This window comes from Marmota marmota, unplaced genomic scaffold (assembly GCF_001458135.2).
Source record: "Marmota marmota marmota unplaced genomic scaffold, marMar, whole genome shotgun sequence".
NCBI lineage: Eukaryota > Metazoa > Chordata > Mammalia > Rodentia > Sciuridae > Marmota > Marmota marmota.
Genome location: NW_026000241.1, coordinates 29,128,825 through 29,156,419, shown reverse-complemented (window position 1 = coordinate 29,156,419; position 27,595 = coordinate 29,128,825). Strand labels below are relative to the sequence as shown.

The 27,595-nt window shown below is 36.9% G+C and overlaps 1 long non-coding RNA gene across 2 annotated transcripts; it reads left to right on the top strand.

Annotated features, from left to right (window-relative positions):
* The first annotated feature begins 10,830 nt into the window (after positions 1-10,830).
* On the top strand, positions 10,831-27,019 carry LOC125613704. Of its 2 annotated transcripts, XR_007344252.1 has the most exons (4): positions 10,831-11,245; positions 18,224-18,345; positions 23,102-23,275; positions 25,499-27,019. It is a non-coding gene; the product is annotated as an uncharacterized LOC125613704 (long non-coding RNA). The 2 variants fall into 2 exon arrangements; XR_007344251.1 differs by lacking the exon at positions 23,102-23,275.
* The last annotated feature ends 576 nt before the right edge of the window (positions 27,020-27,595 follow it).

The window sequence follows — 27,595 nt, the reverse complement described above, 5'->3', positions numbered from 1 at the left end:
TGTTCTGTACACCGAAATCTAAAAAATAAATATTAAAATCTCTCTCTCTCTCTCTCTCTCTCTCTCTCTGAAAAAAAAAAGAGATTTGGGCTTAATACTGGGTACTGTGTGGGTCTCTATCACCATCTATTTCCGGGGATCCTAGGTTTCTACTGACTGCTTTCTCCACCTGTTCACAGCAAATAGTTGGATTTTATGCAGTAGGCATTACTACAGTACATGGCTAACCTTCCCCAAAACCAGCTGACTAAAGATGAAACAGATAAGCTCAGTAAAGAGGACAGATAACTTATTTAACTCATTTGTTCCAATAAAATAAATAGAAGGAAACTTGGATGCTAATATTACATGAGTAGAAATCTTCCTGGCACTTAGTGTTTCTACATTGTTGAAAAATGACCTTCCAGAAAGATTACTTTTCTCCTCTTATTTTTACTGTCATCGTCGACCTATCGTGAGATATTTTCATATATTGAATCTGGGTTCTTTTTGACCTGTTATAGGTTTTCTCCCCTCCAATTCAACTGCATCCTTTTTTAAAGAGAGAATTAAAAAATATTAACTTCTGCATGTAATATATCTGCTGTCATCTTAATGGAACCAACTTCCCATTTATTCATCTTAAAATTGTCCAGTTACATCTTAATTCTAAGAATAGAAGATACAGTCTGAAGATAGAGGTGTACTCTCTACAATGTAATCTACTCTACAGTTAGAAAGTCAAGTTGTAAATGGAGAAGATAATTTGTTTTTATTAAAAATTTTGAGATAAACTACATTTTTAACTGAATGTCTAAAGGATTACCTTCCCCTCACCCAGGTTAATTTTATACCTTTTTGAGTTTGAATGAAGGCTTTACATAAGATATTAAAAGCAAAGGGGGATGGGTAATAAATGTATATAACATTAAGTAATATAATGTAGGTATAGATTCCCAGATGCATCTGGATGTACAGATAGACGATGGAGTATTTTTTTTTTCTGATGATGATTGGTGTAGACATGTGTGAATTTGGGTGGCTTTTTACATCTTGCCTACCATTGCATGAAACATTGGGGTTTCTTCAAAATGTGTGTGTCATACTTCTTTTGGAAGTGGGTTTGTTTTCTTCTGTTTCTTGTGTGAGACTCCTACAGGAGCTAAATTTGTAATTAGAAACATTTAATTTTGTTGATCCTCTCTGGGACACATAAGTAACATCTAAAGCATTACTGCTTTAGAATATTCAAATAAAATTTCCTGATATATATATATATATATATATATATATATATATAAACTTTCCAAGAGTCATAGGAGAAAATATACAGGATGATGAAAGTGTCTGATGAAGTGAAAGAGAATTTTCTTTCTTGTTTTTTATATTCTCTATTAATTCTTCCTTGTTCTATTTATTTCTCTTCTCAGAAATTGTCCATCAGTTGCCCATTGACTAAATTTTTGTTTTTCAGACATCTTCATACCATTGGGAACTATTATATTAGAATATTCTACAGAGACATTGCTCTGATGTATCCAAATATTTTTGAATACATGTATATAATTTTTAATTATGTATTTTCAACTTGTGTAATTTTTTGGAATAATTAAGCTTACTGCCTACTTTGTAAACATAGGAAAGAGAAAATTTGGTTATCAAATGACCTTTAAAGGAACTTTGGGGCCTATTCCAATTGATGAAGCTCTATTTAAATTGTATCAAGTTTATGAGAAAATGAAAATTCTCCTTTTTGTGAGAATTTGTGACTAGAACTAGATTGGAGAGAAAAGTAAGAATAGTGTTTAAAGTCCCATGATTTTCCTGAGGATTAATAACAAAGTTGTCTTATGTGAGATACTAAATTACAATGTGCTAAAAGTCCCAGCAGCCTCTTAAACTATGATAGTTCTATGCCAAGATAAGATTCAGTCATACCAGATGTCATTTAAAGCACTGTAAAACCAGTGTCCACTTATGACACTTGAGGCCGACTGATTTTGCATATGGAGTAAACTTTGTATAAATATTAATTTGACACTGTCAGCTCCACATATTCAGAGTTAGTGTTATATAAATTGTCAACCCACAGTCAGGTTGCAGAGGGGGTGGATATACTCTGGGGAACCCATCTTATCATTCTCCCCCACATATTTTTTAAGGAAGGGAACTGACAGAATCAAGGGCACAATAAGGAGAACTGCAGATATTATGGGTCCTCTCTGAGGATTGTGCTGTTTGAGGACAATTGCACACCTGTCTTTATGATTCCCCTTTTCTTAGTACAAATTTCCCTTTTCCTAGCACCAGAGAATGGGTTTACCAGTCAGGACAAAAATTAGTAAGAAACTTTAGTTCAGAACACAAAGCCTTTACCTTAGGAATTAAGGATATGGTATTATTTCCAGGAAACAGGGCTTTTCTAGACTTTTTTGAAATTTTAAGAGCTGTGAATTCCATCCCATGGGGGAGCAGGAAACACAAAGAACAGAGATTTCCTTAGCCAAAAAGAACCGAGGCAAGTCATTTACTCTCATAAGTCACAAGTTCATGCAGCTCTTGCTATGCTTGCCTCTGCCTCACCTATCTGACCTATTTGACATGGTGCCAGATTCAATCTTTCAGATTAAGCCACTTGTTTAGTCCCTTCTTAGGATTATGATTTAGGCTGACTGCAGGAATTGAGGTGCCTCTGGCTAGTTTGTTGCTCCCTCAATGGCTCATGCTGATTCTCACCCACCTGAGACTTTCAAAGTCATGGGCAAAAATAGCTAGTTCTTGTTGAAAATTATAAACACGTTCATGGTCAGTGCCTACTGCAGAGCCTCACCCTGAGCATGCAGCTCTATTTTATGCTAAGTTGGATTAGCTCAACACTTTTCTTGAGAAAGCTCCAAATACCCACTTTCTGCCTCATCTGCTTTCACCAACGTTTATCAGCAGCATCTTACTATACAGCATCCATTTTACGGTTCCCCCCCCTCCCTTCTTCTGGTGAAGGTTTTCTACCTCAACCTCATGGAGTAGCTATTTAGGTTTCCAAAAAGTATTAATTAACCACATACTTCCTTCATAACAAAGTTATGTTGCAACAGCATCATTTCTTTGGCAAAACAGTTTTGAGTCTGTTAAATCAATTTCTACTTATTGGTTAATATTAATGGTGGTTCAAAGATGACAGTGATAAAAATATGGTATATTTAACAGGTAGAGCTTACTAAGCCATATACAAAATTGGAAAGTACACTAGACTGTCCAGTTTGAAGTGCTTCTTTCCTGTATGAGTAGCTATTTGTAAAGCTGATTTACAGTGTGGCAAGGAAGAAAATAGGATGGTATATATCCCTAGAGATGCTTCAAGAATTGCAAAGAAGGCATTGTTCTCAAGCAGCATGTACCATAAATTCTTATGGTATAGCAGAGGAAGCAGTGAACCATTTCTTTATACTCTTTCCATCCTGCCAGAATTCTAAAATTAAAATAGGAGAGAGTGAACAGGAGCCACTACTCTGAAATCAGAGTGGACAGCACCAAACTGCAGATCTGTGACTGGTTCTAACTCAACATGAGCATGTGTGACCTTGGACAAGGATGGACTACAGTATTCTCCGCTGCTTTCTGTTGTTTATTTTTTGACAGACACCAAATATATTCTCTGCTATTGTGAAGATAACATGAAATAATAGTCTTCATATGTCACAAAATTGTGTAATATTTCATATACCAAAAACTTGTATATATGAAAGATTATATAATTTGACATGTAATAAATAATGAATACAGATAAATGAAATATATTGGTTGCATATTTCTAGCTACTGATTATGCAATAAGGCAGATTTATTACAATAATTCCATTGGTCTTACTTTACCATTCTACATGGGTTTCCTTTCACTTTCTTTACTTGTATCTTAATATACTGATTTCAATGGCTAAGTCTACTGACCAATAGGCAAATTTTTTTAGATGAATAGAATATTTTTATGCATTCATAGAATAAATCAAGAATCTGTGCCTTCCTGTTTTCTTAATCTTTTTGGATTACAAATGCCAAGTCACAGATACCTTGTCTAGGATTTTCAGTGGGTCCTCAAACATAGCTTATTAACTAGACATTATCTAGCTAATTGTTGGCTAACTAACAAGGGAGTGAAGAGTAGTTTCAGCATTATGAAGGCTCTCAGATTTCTATTCTATTCATCTTTAAATTACAAGATTCTCCTAGCTTTTTAAAGTTTACTTCATGTGATATTCTGAAAACTAAGTTTTTGTAAGAGAAAGAAATTAAGAAGAATTATATTTGATACAATCTACAAGTCATAGCAAATTAACATATTTAAGGAAACCAAGTGAGATATTTGAAATGTTATTTGAATTATTATAATTTACTTCTTTATTAAAAAGCAATTATATGATTGCTGAGAGCCATAGCCAAGTAGGAATGATGCATGGCAATTTCTTTGTCAGCCTAGGCTATGGCTCTCAGCATATGATTCAGATTCAAAGTGGTTTCTCAAAGAAATATGAAACCTGAATTGGAAAGTGACAAGACCCATCACAGAGCTATTTTGTACACTAGTAATGCAACCCCTGGTCAGTTTACTAAAGATCCCAAGTGGCAGATTAATTATTTAGCAGTGGAATAAATTGAAAAGTTGGCCCCATCTACTTCAATACAAATTGAAACAGCCGACTCTGCAAAACTCTCAGCAATAATCACAGAAAAATGCAAGTGCATTTGAAATCAGATTTTGTATTTGGTCTAACATTATTGTCTCCCATTTTTTTCCCACTGAAAAACCCTCAAATCCATTCGCCCTCCCCAGCTCATCCATTTTCCAGCCTCCAGTCCCACTCTTGACACTAACCAATATCTCCCTAATGCAGTATTTCTTGCCTGCATCTTCCCTCCTTCCCTGCTTCTTCCTTCCTTCCTACATATAATGTACACAGTGCACTGAGGGGTAGGTGAGAGAGCACAGGACCATATATTTCCAAGAGATAAGTTACCATCTAATGGTGAGTGTGGGGGACAGTGAGAATGACATGAAAAAAAGAATTAGGAATAATTAGGAATTAATTTCTGTCATTCTCAAGCAGGGATAGGTGACAAATATCTTCACTCTGCTTATTCCCTTCCCATCACTTCTAATGGGGACAATTTGGAATCTGGTTTGTCAGGTTCTGCTACCAAAATATGAAATTGGAATATAAAATTTATTCTGATGTGAACCACAGAAGATGCTGGATTTCACTTAATACAATGAAGGAACAGTTTAGCGATGAGGTCTCTGTAAGGAACAACAATCCTTAGTCCCTGTAGACCTCATCCCCCAATGATGATTGCTTTCTGCCACTCTCTCCTTTATCCCTCTCTGCCCATTTCCAAACTCTTCTTGGGATTTAGAAATAAGTGGGAGGAAGAAAGAAGCATAATCATTAGAGACCTTCTTATTCAGCTGTGTTAATTCTCCTTAGGCTGCAACTTTGCATATGAGCTCTTAACCCCACAAAATGTATTATTGAATGCATGGTCTATTTAATTAGTTTTAAGTCATCCTCCTTCCTGGCTTTTCTGAAATAACAAACACAAAATATCTCAGGATAATGCATACATTCAAACCAGAAGAATTTAAATAGGGTTCAATGGGATGCTGTATAGCAGGTGCCTTTTATACCCTTTTTTTCCCTCTAGTGTATCTGGAAAATCAAAATACATTTGGTGGGAAGGGAGTATGGAAAAATACTCACTGGTATAAAGAGAGAATAAAGTATGTTGTAATGTCATAGAAAAATAATTTAGCAAATTCATAGTAGGTTAGTGTAAAGTCAAACATTCTTTTTTCCCTCAAAACTAAATCTCTTAGTAATATCACTGGACTAAACATTCTAAAAATGGGGGAAGCTCTCAAGTGAGAGTGTATCAGCTCTGCAAGTGACTGTCACTTTCCCATTCCTCTACCTCAATCCAGTTCACACTTTTATGATTGGCTTCTTTTTTGACCCAAGTTTGTTAATCATGTCCATCTGTAGGCAAATTGCTCTTCCAAATTAGCAACACTGAGCTCTCAAGCTGCTCACATTTTTTTTCCTTCCCTTGATAAAATCTTTGGAGCATGCATTTTCTTGACACTTATTTCTGAAATAATCCCCAATTATGGATATTTTAAAGGGTTCAAGGGGCTCACAAAATAACTCTGGTTTTGCATATAGTGTATTGCTTTTCATCTGATCCAAAATTGCCTAGAGAAGAGAATTTCCTTAGAGAAACAGGCACATTGCCTTCAATATTCCTCTACTTTCTAGAGACTGGTGGTGAGATCTAAGTAGTAACTGGTCAGGGATTAGGGTTTCCTCTATTCCACCAGGCCAACACACTTCCAGAACAACAGCTTCCAAGGGTGTAACAAACTCCTTGTCTCCTTTCTGGATCTTCCTGATCTATCCAAGGGCTTTATTGTCAGAAATTCTCCATTATATTCTCTTTCCTGGGTACTCTATGACAACACACAAACACTTGAAAGAATTTTACTATAGGAAACTGTTTTTAATTTAGTGTTTTTTTTTTCTTTCACCTTTCAAAGATAAAATAGACCTGAATTTCCATATCCAACCCAAGGGGCTTTGCCTGATGAATTGGCATTGAGTAGGAGAACTAAGTACATAGGAATTGGGGTAGGGAATGAGATGTAGAGCCAGAAGACCCAAGTCAGAGTTACAGTTTTAGGATTATCAGCTGCATAACCTTGGGCAAGTATTTTCATCCCTCTGAGCTGTGGCTTTCTTCATCAGTTAAGTGGAATTAATAACACTACTTGACTTTCCTGATTCCCAGGGTTGGAGTGAGGCTAGATTGAAATCACATGGGTGAATATGCTAAACAAACTGAAAAGCATAACAGAACCAATTAGTTCCTATTAATATGCTGAGAATATTATCTAATTGCTTATAAATGCATGTTGCTTGTACACTCACACTGTCATTGGGTAAATAAAACCTTGCTTCTGCTGAGTACAGGTTTGTGCATATAACCCTTCAGTGAAGAAAATTACATTTACTTTTAAGCAACTATTTCATACTTATATCTGTTGCCAAGTTTACATCTCCAAGAAAAACACATCTCTCATTCAATCCTCTGAAAAATCAGATTCAGGAATCTCATTTTTCTCTGCAGGAAATTGAGATATAAAGATACTAATTGTTATTGAAGGGAGGGCTTCCCATATTTTCTTTCCTGTAACTCTAGTCCTGAGTGATATCCTTGTCACAGATGGGGTCTTAAATGTCAACCAAAAATTCATCTGGTGAGATTTGGTCCTCAACCTATGGTTCTATTGAAAGTGGTGGGACCTTAAGGTGGGGAACTGGGGTAGCAAGGTAGGCCACTGGGTTGTGTCCATAAAGGGAATATTGGGACCTCAGCCCTCCTCTCTTGGCTGCCATGAGTTCTACAGTTTCTCTCATCATGTACTTTCCACTGATGTACTGTTTCTCCACAGGTCCTAAAGCAATGAGGCCAACTGATCATGCACTGCAACCACTTCAACCATGAGCCAGATATCTTTTCTCCTTATAGGTTGATTATCTCAGCAACAGAAAGCTGACTAACACACTTGTTTATTTGTGTTCTGTTGTCTACAACTTTGAGATATGTTGTGTTTTCCTTTCAAATATGACCCAGTGCATAATCCCATATTGGTAAGTATGGGAAAGTTTCTATAGTAAATAAATCTAGTTACCTTGGCTCAGTTCAGAGTTCTCTTATGTTGATCTTAAGACCTTATTTTTCAATTACACATGTTAAAGTGTGGTAGAACTAGATTCTAGAGAAAACTTTTTTTTTTTTTTTGACAAGTGCAGGTTTAAGTTGATGACTGGAGTTAGTATGTAGTAACTCTGTAAGAATGTAAATCTGTGCTCTTTAAAAGGCTATTACTAAACATGCCACACAAATAGGAAAACAGAGAATGGTAGATATAAAGTTTTGTAATTCTATCTCTACTGCTAATTATATTAACACAACTATTAATATATTGTTGTACACCTCCATCCTTCTCTAGAAGTTACATCTTCCTACACTAAAATTCTGTGTTCTTTTTTATCCAGCATTCTCTCATAATCATTCTTCCATTTCACAATTTACTTTCTTCATGATTTTCATTTGTAGTGATCATGAGTTATTCTCTCATATAATGCCCACAAATATACCTATTTATTGGATATTTATGTTATTATTTTCATATTTTGGAATATGTCCCTAGAATATTCTGCCTACTAAATTAAATGTTATTAGTGATTTTAATGTAAGTTATGAAGTCATTTCTCAATGTTATAGAAAAATTTTTAATTGATCTATTGATTGATTGGTATATTCTTTTAGTCTTTCAAATAAACACAAACTTAATAAGTTTCTAATATTTGCCAGATACTTTGGTATATGGAAGAAACACATGATCTTCATTCAAATGATTTTAATTCCTATGGGCCAGCATTACTTAAGGATCCCAAGGACAAAAGGACTGACTTGTTCAAATTTTTATTGAGAAGACATCATTGTTAGTTTGCTAATTCCCTTTGAGAATTTCCTTCTTTCTTTTCCTTTCCCTCCTCTACTTCTCACTTGTATAGGTGTCCTGGGGTCAGTTACTGATTTCCTCCTTTGTCAAATGAGAATAATTGTATCTATGCCAAGGGATTGTTGCCTGAACTCAGCATTGTATGTCCCAAGACAGTGCCTAGTATATAGTAAGCACTCTCTACACATTACTTGTTATTGTTTTTATTTCTATGATAGAGAAAGTGAAATAAATCCTCTCAATTGTCCCAAGGAATGGACAAGTAAGAACTGTGGCATCATGTCCATCTTTTAAGAAGCTGTTTGTGTATTTAAACAAACAAATGACAAAGCAGTAAATTTCATCTTTCTTGCAAGTATAGAGGAACAGATGAATTAGTACACAGACAGTAGGATTTTGTTTGTTCTTACTGTGGCAAATTGTTGCTAAATGTTACAAAGGTCTGCTAAGTCCGGAAAAAGAAAATATATGCCATTCAGTTTTTGGTTACCTGTAACCTAGGAAAGTTTCTAAATTTAAGATATGGGAATGGTGACAGTGTGCTCAAAGTTATATGGGTTAAAACATCTACATTGTACCCTAAGATAAACTTAACTATGCTGAATTGAATTGATAGCGGTCTGATAGGTGTGCTGAATGATCAAGCCACACAACTCAACCTGCTGTTTAATCCAACTTGTGTTCTAATCAAATTTTTAAATAAGTCCATTCTTCCTTACATGTATGTATAATATACATATGGTATTTATTTTCATTTATATTTCTAGGCTTTGTTCTAAGCCTTATCATTAACAGCATATATTTGAGTAAAGAAATATGTGGCTAGGTAAGTTCTATGGATGGTATATAAATTGAAATTCACATTGTCTTGATTTAAAAAGGCTAACTCAACAAGGATGCATATCTTAAGATGTCTGACATATGTATGTCAATCAACAAACTATTGTTAGAAATTACATATGACACAAAAATTCTGAGTAAGTTTTATTTATTCCATTGTGATCACACCTATTTTTGCGATCTGCTACATATAAAAGTATGTACCATATGTTCTTACCACAGAAGCAAGTCAGGGTGGTATATGGCAAAATTATTCCAAGCTGCCAAAGGAATAAAAATACTTCACTGTCATAGCTTTACTTTCCTACAGATCAGTCCATACATCGCTGTTTTCATTGTCGGGGTAAAGTCGCTTTCTTAAATACTTACATCTTAAATAGCTACAAGATATTTTTTAAAATCCCAAAGTCTTTTGTACTCCATTAGACCTGTACGAAAGGAAAAGAATACACTGAGCCCTGATGCAATTCTTAGGTAACAGAGAAGTGGGAAAAGGCCAGAAGGTTTCAGAACAAGCAGCGAAGTCAGTGAAGCAGAAAGTAAATTCAAATATTTGGCCAATGACAAGTAAACCAGAAAGGAGACACGCCAGCCGTTCACCCTGGAAAGTTACCGAACATTTATTCTGGTCCAAGTTTTATTTATTATACGAAAAAGGAACAAGTTTTCTATGGGGGTGGAGTCTCTTACTCCTTATTGGATAAATAAGGAACTAAATTTCCCTGTAGGTCGATATTGCCTTAGGGGTTGCGTCTACAGGCCCCTTTCTTCCTAGGAATAATAATGTAATGCCCATGGGCAAATGTTCTGGTGGGACTGCCGCCTTGGGGACATAACCCCTAGACACCTCTCCTAGGGCGGCTGTGGGGCTGTGGTCTATCGCCTGCGCTCAATCTTGGAAGTCAGGCCACACTGTTTGCAAACTCTCCTCTCAAACTCCATCTTCTGGAGCAGGGCAGTGAGCTGCGCCGCATCCTCTTTCCCGCTTGCTACCTCTGAGCGGCTGCGGATGGTGAGGCTTAGGCGGCCAACACAGGCAGCAAGTGGCGCTGAGCACTGAGCACCCAGCCAATGCTGTTGTGCCTCTTTCCTTCAGGAGGCGGCGGTGCAGAGCCTAAGCCCGAGCCGAGCCCAAGCAGGAGCTCAAGATCAAGCTGGAGCCCAAGCCCGAGCCCAACCGGAGCCCGAGCCGGAGCCAGAGCCCGAGCCGAGACCCAGCCCGCCTTTCTTGGAAGCCTTTTGAGTCAGCAGGGCTACGTCGCCCGAGGCTGCGCCTCCGCTCCTCCCCAAGCAAAGTAACAGTAACTGAGGAGCAGCCTCTGCCGAGTGAGCAGAGCTGTGGCTGTGGGCAGCCAGCGGCACAGAAGACCCTTTGGGCCCCGAGGTAGTTTGGTTTCTGTGAAGAAGAAAGAGGGGTTGGCGGGCAGCTGTGGATTCCACAGCCACCACCACCACCCCCCCACCCCCACCCCCGCAACTCTTTGCAAAGCTGCTTGAAAAGTCTCCACATGGATTTGGTGGCAGCGGCGGCGGCACTGCCTGCTTTTGTGGCGCTCTTGCTCCTCTCCCTTTGGCCTCTTCTGGGGCCAGACCAAGGCCAGTTCTCTGCAGCTGAGTGTCCCTGGTGGCTTGCGGGTGGGTTGGGCGTCAGGCGCCCCGACGAATGACCCCAGCCCCAGCCCCGGGATTGTGCGATGTGGAGCTGGCTCCTTGTCTGGGCGGGGAGCAAGGATTTGGGGAAACTTTCGCGGCCCTCTGAGGTGAGGTGGTCACAGGGTAGAAGAAGAGATGACCTGGAGTTTGTGTCACATGGGACGCAGGACACTGAGCTGGGCTCCACTTGGCGCAGGTAACTTTGGTCTTCACGATCCGATCCAGTGTTCTTCCCTGAGGCTCTCTTGGGGAGCAGGTTGGCACGACTGTGCTGTAGTGTATGGAGACATTGCTTTTCCGGGGGAACTAGTGGCCTTGGTGTCCAGCGCAGGCTGCACTAGGTTATCGGGGAAGAGAGAAAGAAAGAGTAGGTAGGTTTCTGGGGACAACTGCTCTGTTACTCGCGGTGCTGGATTGTTGCTGTCTGCCACCAGAGTGTTCCAAAAATGCTCCGGGGAAGCCATTGTCAGAAACGCAAAGGCACTGACTGACCTTGGCGCTCTTTGCCAGGTGCTTTTGTCCTGGGAATAACCTTCCTTGACTCTTGTCCAACTACTTCCCCATCTCTCCCCTAGTCCCCATTCTCCTCTCCCAGCGCTGCATTGCTCCTGGGTTGGTCCTGTGGGTTAGGGCACTGCTTGGAATATGTGTTTGTTGGCAGAGTCTTTTAAGATGTTTTGATTCTAAGGATCTCTGCAGAATTGTCCTGTGCAGCCAGGTCTGGGCGCCCAGTCCCAGGATCCTGAGCCACCAGTAGGAGCCCGCTCTTCTGCAAAGCCAAGGAGAAGCTGGCTCCCCACCTCTCAGAGCCAGCCTGCTTGATGGTGGCTCTAAACAACTACTGTTCACTGGGGAACCCTGAAAGAGGGATGAGAGGGGATGAGAGTGGTCTTTCATATTAGGCCTTTGGGTTCTAAGGAAAGTCATTCAAATGAGTCCATGACCTCTGTTTTCCTGGACCCGTCCTCTGTTCTCTTCCAGTTTTGTTATTCTTTCTATAGGTTGGTTGCTTCTATCCTTCTCTCCTCAGGGGGGTGGGGGCTCTGAAGTTTCACCAGGTGGACGCTGGGGAGTGGGCTCCAGGGCGCTTTTCTGCCTCCCACTGATTATGACAAGTTTTTTGGCTAGCCCACCCAGCTCAGTTTGGCTGGTGGGCACATCTGCTGCCTTGGTTCCAGGTGCAGATGGAAACGCAGCAGTGGCCAAGAGCTGATGGTGAAGAAGGGAAAAGTGACAGCGACGCTCCTGGCTGAGCCTGCAGGATACAGAGAAAGAACTTATTTTGTCCTTGACAATTTCTCTCATTGTTGTGACTACCTGGTTTCCTGGAAATAAATTCACATTGCTTTCCAGAGACATCATTTATTTACTTTCCATCTCCCCACCTCCCCCCAGTAGAAAAGGAGTAAGACCACAACCTGAGTCTGATCAAGCGGCAGCATGTACTGTCCACCCAGGCAGCGGTTATGAAATGATAGCACGCAGAAGGAAAGCCATGTATATATTCGATGGGCAAAGAGGGCAACAGCTCTATGCAATGAGTGATCAGGTGGCTTAATTAAATTCTCTTTGGACTAAGTGTTACTGCATGCATCATTATTCAATGCCATGTTTGGAACCATGCTTGATGTGACTCATTATATGTGACTCATTATATGCAGGCAAGTTGGAGAGAGCATTGATTTGTGCACACTGTTTGTCATTCCACGGAGAGCCTAACTTGAACGGGCATGTAGTTTGTTAATTGAATGTTTGAACTCTACCAGTTGTATGATTAAACTCACATGTATTCAAGAGTTGTAACTTAATGCCCCAACAGCTGATGGAAACTTTTTTGTAAACAAACTTTTTAAAAGTGTTATTAATCCTTTCATGAACAAGTAAATATTAAACAAATGCAGAAGTGCTTTTCTAATACCTGCAGTTAGATTTCTCAAATGAACAACCAGATTCTTAGATATTCAGTTCTAAGTGATTTAGCTAATATGACTGGATTTTCTTTAGTGGCAAAACATAACATTTGACTTTAAGTTAAATTTTATGCACAGAATGTATAGTCCTAACAAATGCAATTCTCACAGGATTGTATCTCAAAAATTTGCCAATAGTATCTACATATAGATCTGTATATGAGTTAAGCCTGTAGAAGGGTCATGGCAAATTTTCCTACTATTATAACTATGGAAAAAAATTAAATCACGTCTTTGGCCTTTTGTTCAACTGTTGATCCAGCTTTTTCACTTTGTGTGGAGAATAAATTGCAGCTTTTAGATGCAGTCTTCTCAATGACCTAGAGAGGGACTATTGTCTCTTTAGTGTGATGCAAGTCCAGAAATGCAGCTCAAGATCAGTCTGGATGCCAGTTCCTGGCAGGTCCCAATGCTGATCCCTGAGGACCTTGCAACTCATTTAAGCAGTGCCACTTCCCTTGTTCCTGACTCCTTGTTATCTCTGACACAAAATTAATTGCTCTTATGATTATTTCCTATTAGGGAGAGTCACTGTAGCTTGTTTTAAGGTTTGCCTTTTACTTTTCTGGTTTTGATTGGCCAGCATCCTTGGTGTCTCCATGCCTTCAAACTCCAAGTTCTAATCACTAGTAATGATATGTAACTGCACATTTCTGGGACTGGTTTTCCTCTCCCTAGTTCCCTTATATCTGACTGCTGATTTTCCTAGATTGTGAGATGTCATTTGTGTCTGGCCTGCCAAGATGGAAGGAGGCAGGTTGGGCTGCTCTTTGGGCATTGGCATGTGTGCAGTTGACAGCTCTTCTCTTGGTGAATTTGAAAAATAAATCAACCCCTCTGCTATTCCACCCCTCTCCCACACTTCCTCCTACTCCTCTAGCAACAAAAAGTTCCACATACATCTATACAAACTTACAACTTTTGTGTTTTCTTTTGGAGCCAGATATATCTTAAAAATTGGCAATAGGACTATCCACTACCCAAGGTCAATACCAATTCTCCCATCCAATCTTACATGTCCAACAATGATGACTGATTACATATTTTATAGCCTTAAATATATAGTCATCCAGCATAATTTCATATAGAGGAAGTGTGTTGGTTCCTACTAATATTTTTGAAGTGCATATTTTTGAAGTTTACTCCAGGTGTTATTAAAGAGAGTGAATCATACTAAATTTGGATCTGTGCTGCTCCCAAGTCTCTTATTTGCTCTTCATGAAGGTCAGGAAGAGGAATGTTGGAAGGTGGATAACAGGAAACATCAAGGGAGTTTACAGATTATCCTTACAGACAAAAGAAAGAGCACAGGGATTGTGTGTGTATATGTGTATTTTTGCTCTCTTAATTTTTGTTAACAAGGAAAAAAAAGTCCTATTTTTGACTTATGTATTGGGATCAGCCTTTGACTTTGTCCAAACAGATTTATTTCTTATTCTGTCAATGTAAAAATTTCCCTCTGTGTATTCCTTTCAGACTCTCCCATTTGATCATATGTATTTGGTCTGTGTTCTTATATCAAATGATGTTTCTCTACCTAACAAGGTTGTAATTGCTTTTGAAACTGACTTGTTTTTTCATCAGAATCCATGCTGTTTGTCATGGTTACTGAAAAATAGTACAAGACATATCAATTTATGATATATCTTTAAATGGTATTTGATAACAAAGTGAATAATACATCAGACAGGCTACTTTTTATTTCAGCTGAAGTCAAAAGCAAACCTCCATATCTATGAAATAATCTTTTAATGTCATAGAATGTTTATTTGTTATGCTTACCTGTTTGTAAATGAAAGAGAGACTTTATGTTTCATTTTTTAAATGGGAATGGAAAACTAGAGTACTACATTGGCTGATTATTTTTGAAATAAGTGAAATAAATTACATTAAATGAAATAAGTTACATAAAACTACATTTTGGAAAACTTCTTTAAAATTTTTTTAATATTTACAATGTGAATTCTGAGGTAGACAGTTCACAAACTTGATACTTCATCTTATTGACAACATGTTTTATGAAAACATTCTTAAACAATGTAGCTGCACATAAGAAGTCTTGTAAGTTCTGTGAAGACTTTATTTTCAGAGGTGTGTTTATTTTCCTTTTAGATTCTTGCAGCAATTCTTTTGATTTGCAGTTAATATTTTGGTAATAAAAACTGAATTTACATAATTAAAAACTTGGTTCTTTGAGGTTTTCCCAGATTGTTGAGACCAGGCCTGGGATGTGAGATTGTATTGATTCTGTGGTGGAACATTGGCGCTTCTCCACTTCACTCTCGTTGAACTTTCTGGTGCTCTTCTTTGTGTGTTGATAATCCATAAAAATTCCAAGTGGCTTATTTTGCCACTTAAAGTTGTTTTAGGAACAAATTATGTCATCCTAAAGAAATTATTTGTGTTTCTGCTTGAATTGTTGAATTCTGTTAATAAAAATGATGTGGGCAGTGCTGATTAAATTCTTCAGGTGTCATTCTAGTAATTTTAATAAGAGAAATTTGGAAATAAATACAATGATACAGCATATAATTATTTCTTACATTTATTTTGTTGGGAAAGCTGAAAATTGATTGTATCTTAACAGTGATAGTATTTCATTGTCCCAAGTTCTAGGTTTGAAAGAAGCTACAGGCATTCAGGGATAGGATTCAAACTTTGTATTTATATTATTGGGAAGACTGTGGAAAATAGCTCATTATTTTTCTATAGTTGGAGAAACTGAAGTGGAAAATAAACTGTATAGAATCTATATAGTCATCCTTCCCTACCACAGTCTATCTTCTGCTTTTTTAAAAAAAATTTAGTTGTAAATGGATACAATATCTTTATTTTTCATTTATGTATTTTTATATGGTCCTGAGAATTGAATCCAGTGCCTCACGAATGCTAGGTGAGTGTTCTACCACTGAGCCACTACCCCAGTCCTCTCCTCTGCATTTTAATGAGAGAACAATCAGTCTTCTTTCAGATTCGGATCTATTTATATAAAACCTTCCAAATTAATTCTATTCCTTAAGCAGTTGTTCAGGCTGATTCCCGAACCCTGTTCAAGGCAGTAGCTGACCAGCCACAGAAATCCTCCTAATCCTAGCTGGACAGTGAGTGACCCAGCAGCTGCTTAGGTGGTGTTCTTGTCACAGATTCTTGTAGTGATTTGCCTTGGGTCATTCAGCAAATTCAAAAGGAGAGAGGAAGCCTTTCTAGGGTCCCTACTATCACCCAGGGAATGATGGCTGACTGCATTATGACCATTGGGTTCTTGCGCTGCAAGGTGCCCTAGGGTTTTGCTACTTGGAATTTGGTCATGGACCAACAGCAGCAGCACCTGGGAACTTGTGATGATTTGTGATCAGAACCAATGCCAGACCTACTGGTCAGAATTTGTGTTTTAGTAAAAATCCTTGGGTGATGTTTTTGAATATTTGATTTTTTATCAACAACTAAAAGAATTTTTTTAAAAATTATGTTTTGGGCTGGGGATATAGCTCAGTTGGTAGAGTGCTTGCCTTGCATGCACAAGGCCCTGGGTTGAACATTTAATTTTGAGAATCATTGCTCTAGGACAAAGTGAGCTTAAAAAGATGGCCACATGCACTTTGTTGTAGAATTGTAAGACTGTTGTGAAAGATAAATTATGACATGCAACAAATTTCCCTGTATTGATATTTCACATTTCAGACACATCAGAACAATATGACATAGGCTTTTTTAAAGAAACCTCAGACAATATGAAGTAAATATTTTCATAAGAAAAGAATAATAAGTCTTAGTAGTTTGGGTTATGAGTTTTTCGTATAAGAATGTTTAGAGGTAACATACTATCTAAGGAACCAAATGGGCTATATGCAAATCATTTTTACTTAGCATAATGTTATGTTGGTACAGGAAATAGCATTGCCTTTTGACATTAAGTTTCTTGATTTATAACACTTTTTTTCTTCCAAGTATAATCTAAGACCTTTTTAATAAGCAGTTGATTTATAGGACAGTCAAATTTAATGAGAGAGAGCTAGGTAGAATGCATGAACTATCATAGCATTATTTTTATCATCTTTTATGCTCGTATTTAAGAACAGGAATTCTTGTCAGTTTTCTCAAGAGAAAAACTATGATGTAATGACACTATTCATATCAAAACACAATTTTGCTTGCATTTTATAGCTTGCTTTACCATTCTTTTAGAAAATGATTTTTTCCCAGAAGACCTAATTGCCTTCTTATTAATGAGCCTGTAAGTGGTTTTTGTTATCCGTATCCTATTCTAAATGTATCTTCTTGTTCTAGCTGTTTCAGCAGTGAGGTCTCTGATTAAGTCACAATTGGTATATTTGTTTTTGCCATTCACTAGTGATTCAGAAAAATACAGGCAGAATGACATGGCTATTTCAGGGACTACTAAAAGGCAAGAAGTATAAATTAATGTTAACCCATAATAGTTGGTCACATTTTGACATAAGCTGGATTTGGGTGCAATATATGGCTGCATTCTCTGTATTTTTATACTATCATTGAAAATCTACTTACTTTGCACAAAATTCAAAGAACATAGTTTTTAGATTCATAAATAGTCAACATGACCCCTGTATTTACTTAATTCTAACATTCATGTTTGAAGAAAGAGTCTCATTGAAGACAGATCACTAAAAGGGGAGAGCTAGTAATGGAAAAACTCTGAAAGTCACTTTCATACATCCCCAAGAGTTATAGTGTTCTGACTTGCTACTTTTTAAATTTTACTCCAAATTCTAGAGCTTGTCTTTTTTAATGCCTCTACTTTTATTCCTGTCAACAATAGTAAGGGTTATTTGTTCTTTCATGTGTTAAAGAGGACAGTTTTTCCCAAGGCGATTGCAGAAACAGTGATAGGATCTACCATTTATGGAGGGCCTGTGACCTGCCAGCCCTTATCATCAATGCCTTACACATTTTCCATTCCTTACAATAAAACTTTCAGATTGGAATCATCTCCATTGCAGAAAAGGCTGAGAGGGGGAAGTAATAGCTGGCCCTAATATGCTGTGTGAGGAGTGGGTCAAGTCAAGCTTCCATGCACAAATACATTCAATGTATACTGAAAGCAAAGTTTTATAGACTCCAAAAACTTTAGAGTGCAGGTATTTAAGAAGCACTTACTGTTGTACTTCATTGGTCTCTAGCACTTCTTCAAGATTTATTTTAACTTTTCTTTCTATTGTTACCAGATTTATATTTAGATTTAAAAAGGCATGTGGAGCTGAAGATGGATCAGGCTTTGCTACTCATCCATAATGAACTGCTGGGAACAAACTTGAGTCTTTAATGGAAATCGGAACGCTGTTACCGTGTATGTATCGTGTTCGAACTCATAGTTTTGTTTTCCTTGGTGCTTATTTAGTATGATCCTTAATGCCCTCACATCTAAGGCCCTTCAAGTTACTTTCAGTTTTTATAGGTAAGGAAACAGACAGGTTATAATAAGGAGTTAGAAGAAATGTAATCAAGGGAGAGTACCTGGGTCATCTCTGAGGACAAGCATAGTGAGAACAGTAGGAAGGTGCAAGTTGAGGGAAAGAGCATTATTGCAGGAATCTGCCTCTCTGAAAATAAAGATTTATAGTATGTAGGTGTGTACTTATTTATTTATTTTTGTGTGTGTGATACTGCAATTGAACCCAGGACCTCATATATAGTAGGCAGGAGCTCTACAACTAAGCCACATCCCTAGTTCTTTTTAAATTTTATTTTGAGAGAGGGTTTTCCTAAGTTGTCTAGGCTGGCCTTGAGCTTGTGATACTCCTCAGCTTCCCTGGTAACTGGAATTCAGGTATACACCACCATGCCAAACTGTAAACAGCTTTCCAGAACCAAAATCATCAGTACAGGCATCAGCTGAAAAGATGATGGACAGTATACAATACCCCTGTATTTGATTAAACCCATCGAAAAATCTATGAAAAAAGAAAACCTGGAATAGTTAAAAACAAAAGTAGCTCAAGACAAAATTTATTAGCCAGGAGCTGTGTTGTGATGCAGTGGTAGAGTACTTGCCTAGCATGGGTAGGGCCCGGGGTCCTATCCCTAGCACTTGGAGAAAAAAGTTTATCAGCCTATAAAGGGCCTAAAAGAAACCTAAAAAAGTCAATAACAGCTGAAATTAAAGTGACAAGAAACATAATTCAGAGAATGGGCAAAATTTCTTCTAAAAGATTTTAAAAGTCTAAAGTTGGGCTGGGTTGTAGCTCAGTGGTAGAGCACTTGCCTAGTATGTGTGAGGCACTGGGTTGGATCCTCAGCACCATATATAAATAAATAAAATAGAGGTTCATTGACAACTAAAAAAAATCAGAGAAAACAAGTTGTTGGTTGTGGGTAGGTAGGACTGTACTGTCAATATACGAGATGTAGGGCAAGTAAGAGCATTATTAGAATAAAAAGTAGCCAGGCATGGTGGTGCATGCCTGTATTCCCTGGAGAGGCTCAGGCAGGAGGATTGCAAGTACAAAATCAGCTTCAGCAATTTGGCAAGGCCATAAGCAATTTAATAAGACTTTGTCTATAAATGAAAAATAAAAAGGGCTGAGGATGTTGCAAAGTGGCTAAGCGCCCCTGGATTCAATTCCTGTAAAGAAAACAAAACAAAACAAAAACATCAGTCTTACTGATACAAAACATTAAGTCAGGTGACAGATTAAAGAACCTAAAAAACAGAAGGGCTGGGATGTAGCTCAGTGGTAGAGCAACGTGCCTGGTATGTATGAGGCCCTGGATTTGATCCCCAGTACTGCGCACACACACAAATTAGTAATTTATTAAAAGGGCTTAGAGATAATTGTGTCTAAGGAAAATGTGTAAAGGAGTGGGACAGAGTTATAGTAAGAGAATATCCTGCAATTGAAAAAGAAACTTACGACCCTTTAAAGGTTAAGCAACCATAGAATGATATCTGTACTAATTTGGAAATCTTTTTTGGGGAGAGAGGGGTACTGGGGATTGAACTCAGGGGCGCTTGACCATTGAGCTGCAACCCCAGCCCTATTTTGTATTTTATTTAGAGACAGGGTCTCACTGAGTTGCTTATTACCTTGCTTTAGCTGAGGCTGGCTGTAAACTCAAGATTTTCCTGCCTCACCTACAAAACTGCTGGGATTACAAGTGTGTGCTACCATACCTGGCTAATGATTTGGTTATCTTTAAAAAATATAGATCAAAGGAAAGATGAGTATTCAAAAGAATGCAAATTATTATAACTTCATATTTAGTAGCACAGATAATAAAAATCTGGGAATGATAGACAGATATTTTTAAGATATTTAAAGGTGAAGGCTTGCCTTAGAGACTAATTACCTAGTTGAGAATTTCCTATACCCTTTTCTTTATCTCTCTTTCTTTAAAGTAGAAAGACTTTTATAGATCCATAAACATAGAAAAAAATATGTAGATCAATTTTTACAGCTTGACAGGTCTTTTTATTTTTTATACTTATTTTTTGGTACAGGGGACTGAACCTAGGGTGCTTAGCCACTGAGACACATCCTCAGTCATTTTTTTTTTTTAATTTTCTATTTTGAGACAAAATCTTGCTAAGTTGTTTAGGGCCTCACTAAGTTGCTGAGACTGGCTTTGAATTTGTGATACTCCTGTCTTGGCCTCCTGAGTCACTGAGATTACAGACATGTGCCAACATGGCTGGTGATAGACAGCTTTAAGACATCTAGAAACAATTATAATATATTGCCAAGTTCTTTCAACTAGAGAACAAGATCTAAAGAAAGTTTGATATTGTATTGTTAGCAATGAACAACTATTATAATGGACTGAATTAAGATGTAACTGACAAAAAGACAATGAAAATTGCTTTTAAGGATACTAAACAATATTTCTTAAGGGATCTGGAGGTAGAAGAATGGAAAAGAGGGAGTAGAAGAGGAATATAGAAATTCTGTGCTTTTATTGCATTGAGGGAATTCAAAGTGGTTATCTATTATTTTTGACTGATTATTATTTTCAAGCATAAACTAGAATAAATAACATTTTTGTAAGTAGACATGCTCTATGTGTGATAAATATACATAAGGTTGCTGTATATTTAAAATATTACTAAAGAAAGAAAAATATACAAAATAGAAAACATATAAATGGAAAAAAAATAAAAGCAGAGGAGGAAATTCAGGAGAATTAAAACTAGAATAATTATAACAAATGCAAATGTGCTAACTTCTATAAAAATAAGACTTTCAAGGGCTGGGGTGTAGCTCAGTGGTAGAGCCTAACATGCACAAGGCACGAGGTTCAATCCACAGCATTGACTGAAAAAAAAAAAAAAAAAAAAAGACTCTTAGATTGTATTGAAAATAGTGAGGATGATTTAAAGTCACTTTTGGAAAGAGACAGTGAAACATACATAATATGTTAAACATACATAAACAAATATTGATAAATAAAGTTTTAAAAACCAAAACATGATATTGTACTTATAAAGAATACATTGAAAACAGAAAGGAAATCATTCTTTTTGATGAGGTAGATGTTGGAGTAAAATGGGAAGTAACTGTAGGCAGAGGAAATAGGTCCCTGGAGGCATGCTGTACACCTTGTTCCTGGCATCTCCCTGCTCCTTGGCTTCCCAGCTGCAGCTGTCCTCTGCCACCCACGTCCACCATGTTCTACCTCACCTCGGGTCCACAGCTATGGAGTCAGTTGACCATGGACTGACACTTCTGAAACCATGAGCCCCAAACACACTTCTCCTCTAAGTTGTTCTTGTCAAGTATTTTGGACACAGCAATGTAAAGCTGACTAATGCACCCTCCCACCAGAACTGTTTGTGAATCAGTTTATGCCCCTCCTTATCTATGCCCCTCCTTATCCACGCCCCTCCGCTTCTGAAAACACCTACTGGGCTTTCCATAAACAGGTCCTGCCTTTCCTGCACCTTCACCTCACCCCATTTCCCACTTGCTGTGCATTCCAACAACATCGAAGTCTCATGTGAGGTCACCTCTCTGTGGCTGTGCCATGTGTTTTTCATGGCCTGCAACAGTCAGCAAACTTTTTTTTTCTTCTTGAAAAGAGGGCTGGGATGTAGCTCAATGGTAAAGAGCCTTTCTTGTGAGCACAAAGCCCTGGGTGCAATAGGAAGGAAGGAAGGAAGGAAGTCAAAGCTTTAGCATTTACATAAGTGATAAAGGAATATTAATACTAAAATATGGATAGCGTAGATAAAACGTCTCCCAATTTATGCAAAAGCAAATAGAAAATAATGGTAGAAACTGTGAAACAAAGTTATAGACACAAATGACAAGATACATTTATCAGATTGTGATAGAGCAAGCTGATTGGGTTTCTTTAAAAAATATTTTTTAGTTGTCAATGGATATTTATTTTATTTATTCATTTATTATTATCAACGTCGTTGTTGTTGTCATCATTACTATTATTATTAGGTACTGTGCTTTGAACCCAAGGATGCTTTGCCACTGGGATACATCCCTAGCCCTTATTTTGTATTTTGAGACAGGGTCTCATCTGACTAAATTGCTTAGAGCCTTGCAGAATTGCTATGGCTAGCCTTGAATATGTGATCCTCCTGCCTCAGCCTCCCAAGTTGCTGGTTTATAGGCGTGCACCACCATGCCTGGCCTCTGTCACTTTATATCTGTGTGAATTAGAGTATGGCAGTTACCTTCTCTGTGCCTCACTTTCTTTACTTGTGAACCTGGGGGTAAATTGAAACTTACTTACTTTTTCCTTGTGAACATTTCATGACTTAGTGTATGTAAATTGAAGCAGAATAAGGCCTTTCTATCTAAGTGACTTATTGGCAATAAACAAGTGACACTTACCACAGGAATTAAATAGAAGAAAGTACATAACTCCAACAATATCTGTATTCATTTCACAGTAACATTGATCATGTGGGAGGTCAAATGAGATGAAACAGATAGCAAAATGAGGGATTATATATGCCACATTCCTTTGCACAATAAAAGACAAACTAAGGAAATAAGGGATATAATACAAGTATTTCATTGAAAAATCTTTAGGCTAGGACAAAGCAATTCTTAAAAAACATTATTCCGATTTTTTTTTTTTTTTTGCAGGGGCTTACTGGGGATTGAACGCAGGTTTGCTTTACCACTGGGCTACATCTTCAGGCCTTTTCATTTTTTATTTTGAGGATCTTGCTAAATCATTAAGGACCTTGCTAAGGTGATGAGGCTGTCCTCAAACTTGGAATCCTTCTCCCTAAACCTTCCAAATCCCTGGAATTACAGGTGTGTGCCACTGTACCTGGCTAACTTAAATATTTATAAAAATAAAGATGATGATAGCTACTGTTGACAATTACAATAAATTTGGGGAGGGTTGTGGCTCAATGGTAGAGCGCTTGCCTCATACATGTGAGGCACTGGGTTCCATCCTCAGTGCCACCTAAAATAAATAAATAAAATAAAGGCACTGTGTTCATCTACAACTAAAAATATGTATAAAAAACAAAACAAAAAATCACAGGCTCAGACAAAAAAGAAGAAATTACAATAAATATATCATCTGAAATTTAAAATATTATGGTCTAACATTTTTTCCAACAAATATTCAAAACAAAAAAAGCAGAATATTTTTAAGATGTTAACTTTAAGATTCAAAAATTGATTTTCTTAGTCAGATATGGTGGTACATGCCTGTAATCCTACCTTCTTGGGAGGATTGTAAATTCAAGGCTATTCTGTGCAACATAGTGAGACTCTGTCTCCAAAAAAAAAAAAAAAAAAGGAAAACAAAAAGAGAAAGAAAGAGAAAGAGAAGAAAAGAAAAAGGAAGGGATGAGGATGTAGCTCAGTGGTACAGTGCCATAGGGTTCAATACTCAGTTCTAGAAATTAAAAATAAAAAAGAATATAAAGTATTATCACTAAAATTATGGGGAAGATATTTCAAATTACTATATTTCATCTATCAAATACTCCAAGGAGATTAAATGTAAACAGTATACCCTACAAACTAAAGAAATTAAAAAAGTAGAATATTCTTAAATTAATGAAGCAATAGAAAAAATAAGCCAGATTAGTATGATTATATAAAATTTTTTAAAATTTAATTAAAAAATAGTAAAATATAACCAGTTGAAAATGGAAGTAGTGGAATGGAGAAATATTTGAGATGGTTAAAAACTTATTATTACAGTTTATGGGGACATTTCTCAGATTAAGTTCAGGAGAACTTGAGGTCTAATGGCTCACACCATGGAAACAAAATAGCAAAAGACTGACTTATTTCATCTCTAGATAATTTAAAATTTAATCTTAGTGTTGTGATATAGATACCTAGTAAATGGACAAATACCCAATACTAATAAGAAATTGATATATTTTTGTTACTTGTGTACTATTGACCACTCGGGACAGGAATCATTAAAATGATTACTTTTTATCTAGTAATCTTAATCTTGAAAATTTATCTCAGGGCTAGAATTTAAAGAAATGAGAATCTCTTGTGGAGATATTTTAAACAGCATATTTATTTATCAAAAAACATCAAAAGGTAAACAAAAGAGCTTTGAAACCATCCCAAGTACTCACAATTATAGTGATTGTTGAAATATGGGGCATCCATTAAGTGATATAAAGTGTATGTTAGATAGAATTATGGAAGTTTATTTGTTAAATAATAAATAAAACAATAGGACGAAAGATGTAACGTAGGCTAGAATTGCTAATTTGTGAAAAGATTGTTTAATTCATTCATACAATCATTGTTTTACTATAAAACAATAGGTAAGTTTTATGTTATTAAAATTTGGAAGTTTTTTGTAAGTGTGAAGGGAAATTCATGATAGGATTTTCATTTGTGTAGTCACATCCTCTAACAACCCAGAGAATCTAAAAATCCACTAACAGGGCAATGGGTATAACTCAGTGGGAGAGAACTTTCCTCTCATGCTAAAGACGCTGGATTTGGGGTTTGATCTGTAGCACTGCACAAAATCCCTCCCAGTTTACCTGTTGTGCATTTATCTTATAGTGCTTGTTTCAGTTTCTGGTAAATGTTTCTCAGAGTGGAAAACCTGGGAAGCCCAGCATTGCAGAGGTCACCCAACACAGATCTATTCTGCAAATTAATGATACTCTGGAAGAGAAAGAAGTCTGTAGGTTCGTTTCTGCTTTGATGTGACCTAACTGAAACCTGAGTTTCTCTCTGCTTTTTTTCTTATCGGGTTTTGTTTGTACTCTTATTTTTCTCTCTTCTGATCTGTACCCAGGAAGGGGTATCATTTTCTCTTGGTGAATTAGGAAAGTCCAACTCTGTGGTCTAATCTAGCCATTTGTCATATTTTTTAATCTTTTTTTTTATTAGCTACACATGACAGTACAATGATCTTGACAATTCATACATTTGAATCAAATGGGGTATAATTTCTCATTTTTATGACTGTACAGGTTGCAGAATCACATTGGTCATACAGTCACCTATATACATATTTTTATCTCATCCTTTTAGGCTGGAATACAAAATTTGGAGAATTTGGAAACTATTCTGTCTTGGTAAAGGACTCTTACAATGGAGTTGATGAAATTGTGTGTGACCTAGTTGTTAATAAGAATCCAGTTGACAGTGACCTTCGTATGTATATACTCTTTGTTGATTTTTTTTAATTTGCATTTTCAGAGCTTTTAGTTTCTGAGTAATCGCTGTAAAGTGAAGCAGTCTATGGCATGTAAATGGAAACCTGGTTTACAGATATCTAGACCATTTAGTTACAGTATAGTTATATTTTTCTTTGATGCTAAAAATAGAAGAGGACTTGTGTATGCTAGTAAACCCTCTACCACCGAGTTATATCCCCAAGCCCAATTGTAAACCTTCAATTGTGTCATTGATGTACACTAAGAAAATTAGGTGATATATTAAAAATTGTATAATATGTCAACACATCCCCATATCATTGTTAAGCTTAATTACGAACATAAATAAAACAAAAAAGTTAATTCAATAGAAAGAAATAAGAAATAAGATAAAGGGCTTTCCTTGTTTTAGGATTTAGGGTATAGTGCTTCCTGTATATATCTCCTGATGTGAGCCTAGAGGACCCCTTACATTAGAAGGGATCCCAGAGATTCCTTTACATTAAGAAGCAATCATTCATTCTATAGTAATTCTATTGAAGAAAATCTGTCATCCTGAGCTCCCCTTAGATAATTGTTATCCTGTCTTCCAAGAAACAGTAATGAATCCTGGTGGCGCTAATATATACTGTTCACAGAGAACTATTGGAGACCAAACTGAAAAAGAATATAGAAGACAATATGAAAGGGCCAATGTGGGACAATTTTAAGCATTAAAAATAAAAATAAATGTTATTGATGAAAAATAATGGATACATAAAAACTACGGGGTCATTATCCCTCCCCAATTAAAAACAAAAACAAAGTAATGCTTTGGTTGTCTTTAGAGGTAACTAAGGCACTTGACGTTGACTAGGGTGATTAAAAATATCAGTTGAAAAGACAGATTTAAACAGTATCCTATTTTAACTGTAATTGAAAAAGATAATTAAATAGTACTAGTTGATGAGTGGATTCTTTAGAGAATCCCAGCGAATGTAGCCGAATGGCAGGATATTTTGCAAGCCCTAATGAAATAATTGATTCAGGCAAAAATCCTCATTGGAGGGATCAGGCTTTCACCAGCTCAACACATCCGCCAGTCACATGGTCAACTGCAGAAGGTGCTTCTTCAGAACTAGAAAATTATTGTAAACTTTTGTATGACATTGTGGTTATATTAAGGAAATAGTTCATTTTAAAGAAACTTTTGATTTTGAAATCGTTTTATTTTAGGTTTACAGACATGTTGCAAACAAAACAAAACAATTCCCAAATACCCTTCACCTGGTCTCCCTTATACCCTTAAACTGTATAATCATAGTAAGAGTAGTCCATATGCAATTATTGAAACCAGGCACTTAACATTCTTACAATATTGATCTATGTAGACTTATTTAAATTTTTCAAATTGTTCTTTTTGATGTCCATTTTCTGGTCTAGGATCCAGTCTAGGATCCATGTGCATTTAGTTGTCAGTTCTTCCTTCATCTTGTTCAATCTAGGACAGCCTTTCCTTTTCTTTCATGATCTTGATAGTTTTGAAGAGTACTGGCTAGTATTTTATAGACTGTCCCTGGATTTGGAGTAACTTGATGTTTTCTCATGAGTAGGTAAATGTTTTTCATTTTTTGGTAGAATACTACCAGAGCGATGTTGTGACCTTCTAGCTATGTTATGTCAAGACTTAACAGTTTGTAATTCCACTGGGTTATGAATTCTCATCATAAGGCCAAGGAGGGATGAGATAAGAGATGGACATAACTGTGTCTAGATGAAGATAGCAAAGAAATCACAACTCAGTTTGTGGTTCTCTTTACATTTGTTTATGTATAATTGGCTTCATGAGTTTACAAAAACTTGGATTCTTCATGAGGGGGAAAAAGGTTCATCAAATGAAAGATAAACTTCAAAATTAAATAGTGAACTTGAGGTGTTGAGTATACACACAGAAAACAGGCGACTCTCAATTGAAGTATTACATGGAATAAAG